Here is a 6940-nt window from a genome sequence, read left to right as displayed (position 1 = left end):
CCTTCTGAGACCAGTGCAGATAACACTGCAGTGATGCATTGCACAGGGTTTTCCCAGCCCCATTCCCAAAGTTAAAAGTGTTTTTAAGAGGTCTGTGAGATCTTTACACAGCCAAACCCTTCCTATATGTGAGGTCAGGTCTACCAAACCTGCATTGCTTTCCCAGAGTGGCTTTTCTTCCATAAGGCGCTGAAGCAGTACTAGGAACAAGGTCCACCACTTGGCTATGGGCAGGTTTCTTCTCTCTCCAGGCATCTCAGAATCTTCTTCAGACTCAAAACCAGATGAAGCATCTGGGTGCCTGGTTACAGTCATTGAAGTGAGGTTCTGCCAGCACTCGGGGAAAAAAAAAAACAAACAACCCAACCAAAAAACCAAGGACAGGAGAATTGTGCTGCTTTCTCATGCTTATTGTTTTCATTAGGTTTTCAGGTGGGACCTGGGGTGGTAGGAGCAGAGGAGAGCAGACTGCATCGGAGCAGGACATGTGTGTGGAGTGTGTACAGTGGTACAACAAAAGTGGTACAAATAGTGATGCAAATTGCAGCAATGCCATGACCTCCAGTATCAAACTGGGCTTGATTCTCAGTACTACGTACAGGCCTCTTTAGGTTTATTTCACTCTGTGAGCTTTCAAAATATGCTTGAATAAAAAATTACAACCCTAAAAGAGACCAGGCTTACTGTAGCCATTTCAGAATTTCCCAGTCCCTTGTGACTACTCTCAGTAAACGAGTACCAGCGCAGTTTCAACGCCCACGTCCTCTGCTGGCATCCAGGCTCCAAGCACAAAACAAACTGTTCACCTGGTAACTGCTTTTTGCACTTAGTTGTGTATGTGCAAATATTCTTGAATACCCAGCTATCTAATCGGGACTCACATGACGTACACCTAATGGCACACAACAGTATAAGCAATATCCTCCAACCAAGAAGGTTTGGAAATCTGAGAAGCAGAAGCACTGATGGCTGGTCATTAAACTGACTGTTTGGATCTGACTGTTACAGGAGAGGAAAGGTATGTCTCTGCTCCCTAATGAAAAGGATAGACAGATATTGAAGAAGAGTAAGTTGGACTTTAATTACTGGTTTTGATGTCTGATCTATAACTCCCTGAAAGTTTTGTACGGGGGTAATATGGAAACATCAGAAAATTCCACTGGGATATAGATGAGGTCCAGTTTGCAAAAATATCCTCTTCATAAAGAAGCTCAATGCCCTCTTTTGCTTGGCAAACCATCATGAATTTATGATGCATTGCATTTGGAAGGCAACACGGTGCACAGCTGAGGCAAGCTACTGAAACGCAGGGAGAGTAAAAGCAAAATGTTCTGAGAGTGAGGGTGCATATGGGGATGTATTTGAAAAAAAATTACATATATATAAATATACACACACATTTGCTAGAGAAAATGTATATGTATTTATAAAAAAAAATCTAAACTTCTCACCAGTCAAAAGTTAGAAATGATGCAAAACGCATCTGCTTTGATAAGCCTGTTATAAATCTCACAGCTTGAAGCTTTTAACTGACCCTTTCCAGTTCATGAATATTTTAAGCAAACCCAGTTTAATTTAAAACAACCCTGGATCAATACATGCATTTATTCTGGCACTGTCCAGATTTCAGGTCCTTGTAGTATCAAAAATTGTATCATACATGTCCGGTTTGACTCCAAATCTAGGGTTCATTCAAGGCTGGAGCTCAAATTAGGGGTAAACCTACACGGATTGAAACCTAAAAACGTCTGTATGGAACCCAGCCAAGCAAGACAATTTGGCTAACTATATTTAGAGCAATCCCGTGACATAAAGTCTCTCCTATTGCCCGAAGCTGCCGCTCAGAGAAGCACACAAATGCGCTGGGGAATAGGCGTTTTCCAATATCACTTTGTGATGGTGTTCAGCGTGGGATATCAGCAAGGAGACATTTCTGCACGCCAAGGAAGCCCATGCTACCTAGCTTCAGAACACCCACCCGCTTGTTCCCCAGAGCACTGAAGGGGAGAAGAGATGCCCACCCCACCAAGAACTGACACCTCCAACCTAGAGGGGGGCACCTTCCACGCAAAAATAGTTTCAACAACCCGAAACTGCTACTGTCCTGAACACCTTTTGGAAGAAGTCCTCTTGCGTGTATGACAGTCTTCTTCATCCAGGTGTGCAGAGAGAGTCATAGGCTGAGAACTGCGAGGCTGACAAATTATTCTTTGAAGATTTTTAGGATCTTGGAGCACTTGTATGACTTTGCAAGACTTGCAAAAAGCAGCTATTTATAAGAATAACTCCAAACCTACTGTCCAGTTTAAATATTAATGGAATTAACAACTGTTCACTGTCCCACAGATCAGTGTTCTCCGCCTCTCATCTTCATGTCAGAGGCATTTCTTAATAACTACAGTGAAAATTATATCCTGCCTTCCTCTTAAACTCAATGAGAGTTTTCCTCTGAGTCATAATTTATTATGTACTTATGTTTTTCCTTCCTAGTACTGTTTATTTTTTTTTAAAAAGTTCTCTTGAAAGACACTAGCATATATTCTATTGCACTAAATATGTTTTTCATTTTAAAACCTCTCTTCCCATATATCTCCATCCACTGCAAAATTCATTTGGTGCCACTAACATAACACAGATCCTGTATTAATCCAAGCGGCATACTTCCATCGCCGTTGAATTTCATAGCAGTGACAGCCGCCTGGCCGTCATCCTCTCACTTGGTGTTGGGGGCAGCAGCCAGCTCCCTGGCTGCGGTCCCTTGGGTGCGCTGGGACACCCTTGCGAGCACAGCGCCCTTCAGAGACTTCCTGAAAGCATGGACACAGATTTACAGGTGTCCATGGGAAGGGCTGTGGAGTTTCTCACATCTCAGGCATAATTTTAATGCCTGAAAAATATCCATTTCCGTAGGAAGGACAGCCTAAATCAGCTTCCAGATGCTCTGGTAAAGAGAAAAGCTATTGGTCATTTTAAATGCAATGAATAACAGATACTAAGCTAAGACTGCATCACAACGCCAACCTTTCTACCTAATCACACATGCTAGCGGTGATAAAAAGGCAGAAACATGGATCGGTTTTATACTTGAGGTGTGTTTGGGGGGGCTTATTCAGTGCATAGATTGTCTGTATAACCAACCTCTAAGGAAATACCTACATAAACATCCAGCCTCTGACTTCATTGAGATGCTCACTGACTCTATGGGAAGTCCATAATAATCTCTATAGAAAGAATGCGATCAATATGTTATCGAGAAGATAAGTCAGTGTCAACGCTAATGTTTAAATATTCATCTACTTGTACCAACATCTTGTCTGTTACTGAAACAACAGGAATATTCAAAGATTAACTCTACATAAAAGACTCGGTAATTTTTTTCTCTGATTCCTTGTTTTTCTCTCGTCAGTTCTACGAACAGTTGTTAAGTAGAACAGGTTGGCATTTTTTCATCAAAACGTTACTTATTTGAAAAATGGGTCTTGGAACAAACCAAGACTTTTGCAGAAAATTTTCATTTGGGGAAATTTTTCAGCTTGTTGTCAAGAAAAGTGAAAACTGAAAAGAACTCATTTTCCAGGATACACAATAGTTCTGAATATATAATCAAAAGAGCTAAAAGAACCAGACGGTATTTGTTTTAATCCAAAGAATTTGAAGGGAGAGAATATAAAAGGACTCATATTAACTGCAAGCACATTTATGAGAAGCTTCAGATGAGAGAAGATTTGCTGCTTCATTCAGGACCACTAGACTAACTCCAGAAAGTACCAGAGGAGAGAAGGAGGGAGGACGGCTTCCTAGCATTTGCGACCCACTCAAGCCATTTCTATCACTCAGAAGAGACTTCCCAACATTTCTGCAGTGAAAGATCTGTTTAAAATTAGAAATAAAGAAAAAAACATATGTAGAAGATTAAGGAGCATGTGAAATGCTTGGCCAGAAAGATGCTGAAGTTCATTGAAGCTTGCGTTCTGCATGGTGCTGCTTGGAGGCTCTAAATACAACCACCACTTCTGCCACCAGAGGCAACAGTCCCCTGCAAAAGGGGAGAAAACTGATCTCCCAGACGATCGCACTGCCTGAGAAATCCTGCCGAAGAGCATTAACGTGGTTTCATGCAAGATGGTGAGTACATCTACCTGAGATCTGGAAAAAGTAATACATGGTAGTGAACCTAGTCCCACAACTGATTCATCTGTTACAGCATAGGCACTGTGCAGCATATCAAAAGTAAATCAACACTTCCAACACCTTATTCACAGGTAAGCATTGAAGTAAAGCCTGTTACCATTTCTGAGGTGGGATTTGAACATCAGAATTGGATGAGTGATACGACAATAAGAGAAGCAACAGGGACAAACCTCACTGTCATCAAGAGAGGTTTGTAATGGAATAGCATAGTATTTGCCATTTTGCTATTTACCAAAAGCCTTGTTTTAATCAGGGCTGTAATTAAAGCCCTTAATCATTCTGAACAGTTTCAAATGAATGGCTTCTCTCATGCGTTAACATATCATTTATGCAACAACTGTACATGTAAGGCAGTGTCAGTAGTCTGACCAGACATAGGAAGTAGCCTATGGAAACACAAATCTATTTGTTGGTATTTTAATACAAATCTGAAAATGCTAGTTTACACATTTAAGAAGCTGTTACAAACTGCCAAGCAAAAAAATATGTATCTTGTGAATTAATGAGGCTTCCTAAAGACAGAAACTGCGTCTGTACACAGCATGCTATGCTGGTGAAAGGGGAGCAAATAGAGCATGGCAGAAAGCGCTTGCAGCTGCAGTGTGGGGTTGTGTCCCGAAGGACATCTTCCAGGGGAGGGCATATTGTCCCCAGGCCCAAGCCAGCAAGGGCTGAATTAGTCCTCATTGAGCCCCAGTTTGGGAAAGAACTTTAACAAAAGTGGGAATGGGATCTACAGCCTTCCCTTATGCCTGGAAACATTTTCAGGCCCCCCTGGATTCAAGAACATATTCACGTATTCAGACGGGAAGGGATTGAGGTGGAAGATACTTGTACTCAACCATGAACAAGAGTCTTCCTGTGTTTGCTACCGACGATAAAGTCCTGGTACCAGAAGCTTCATGGATTGCAATGGAGTCATTTGGGGAGCAAGTAAATGAAGGCTAAATCCAGGCCTTGGTATCGAGAGGTATTTCTGGGTAACCCCTGTGTACTGTCAACGTACCCTGCTTGGCCCCTCTCCACTCTTCTCCGTTTGGCCTTGGTGCGATGGGGCGCCAGCAGCTGCACTGGCAGCAGAGCAAGGGAAAGCAGTCAGATAGGACGGGGGGGAAGGGACAGTTCTAGAGAAAGAAGTACCGAATGGAGAAAAGACACCGGGTAGGTGAAAATCTATCAGCAAACACTCACTGTGATTTGGGAGTTTTGAAGAATTTCAACCTGTTCTGGTGAGAAGGCATATGCTCTAAGACTGCATTGGGGTTCTCCAAGGAATTTTTCGTGTGTTTTCCTGCCCTGCTTTAAAGAATTAAAACAGTGTGGAAATTAATATGTAATCAGATTTATAATCACAGTGTAAAATACATATGGTATTAGGCAAGGCTGGGAAAGGTATCCAGTTTTCAGTCCTCAGCTCCTTGCGTTTTCCCTCCCAACAACTGTTCAACTCTCTCTCTTGAAGATCATAAACCTCTTGTTCCCAGGTGCTACCGCTCCCTTCTGTTCCTCTGTCGGCTGGCCGGAAAGGCAACAAGAGCCTCCCAGAGCTTCTTGCTCCCTAAAGGAGTGGGAAAGGCAATCCCTTTCTACCTTGCTACCCAAAGGTGCAGGAATTTGCCACAAAACCTTTTTCCCTAAGGGAACTGCTGATTTCTTTAAGAAGATGTTCCAAAATTGGTTTTGCTGAACTTCCAGCAAAACAGTGGCGTGTTTCTGAGGGAGAACTGCCAGACTCACAGTGCTGTGGTGGACTCCACAGGGAAGCCCTAGCAGAGGGATGGAAGTCCTCAGCAGGGCACGTCAGAGCCTGGGCCTCCCAAAAAGCAGAAAACCACGAGGGCTTGTGTCCTCACGGCACCTGGTAGGTCCAGTTTCCTCCACGTGCAGCAGAGAGCCCCGAGAGCCACATCTCATGGTGTGCAGTTTCCTCTCCTGCTCTGCACCAGAAATTTGAATGGCCCGTACCACGTTTCCTCCAGTTACGTGCAGAAACAGATAAGTAAAATGCACCTGTATGAAACACTTTACTGACCCGGTGCCCTCGGCTTTGCCTACCCACATACTTGAGACACCCGTCTCCCAGATGTCCTCCAGCATAAGAAATGTCATGTGTGTGCTTCGGGGCTGCGGCGTCGGGTGCAATCAGCAGGTACTCCAGGTCACTGGTCTTGGGTCACTAGATGTCACCTGCAGCACCTATGCCTTCGGAGGCGTCACCTTAACACATTTCTTTCAGGGCGACCAATGATGGATGGATGAGCTAAAGGTATAAAATCCCCCTTTTTCCTCTCAGAGGCCACAATAACATTCAGTCCCACTTCCAAGCCAAGCTGAAGTCTGCATTTTAATATATACATCGAGGAGACTGTGTTAAAAAAAATCTAATATTATGCTTTTGAATAGAGAATTTACCTAAGTAAATAATTATTTTTAAACCCAAGATTTAGGCAGCTTTAGTATTCCACATTATGCTAATGTTTGACGATTACTAAGTGTGGGTATCAGCCAGCATTTTTTTTTTTTTAAGTTTAATTTAAAGCAATTTGACATGGAAAGGTTATTACTTTAGTTGCCAATAAAAGCTGTACTTTTAACATAAGTGTACACCAAGCCCTAGGGTATGTGACTATTATCTTTTCCGCAATTATGTGGTGTTCTACATAAATGTTTAAAAAAAAAAAAAAAACTTAAAAATATCAAAAGTACTAATTTAGCTACAATATAAAAGTTGAATAGCAGAGCCGGGAAG

This window comes from Pygoscelis adeliae, unplaced genomic scaffold (genome assembly GCF_000699105.1).
Source record: "Pygoscelis adeliae isolate BGI_AS28 unplaced genomic scaffold, ASM69910v1 Scaffold67, whole genome shotgun sequence".
NCBI lineage: Eukaryota > Metazoa > Chordata > Aves > Sphenisciformes > Spheniscidae > Pygoscelis > Pygoscelis adeliae.
The sequence above is the reverse complement of the archived record's forward strand: the minus strand, read 5'-3'. Positions refer to the sequence as shown.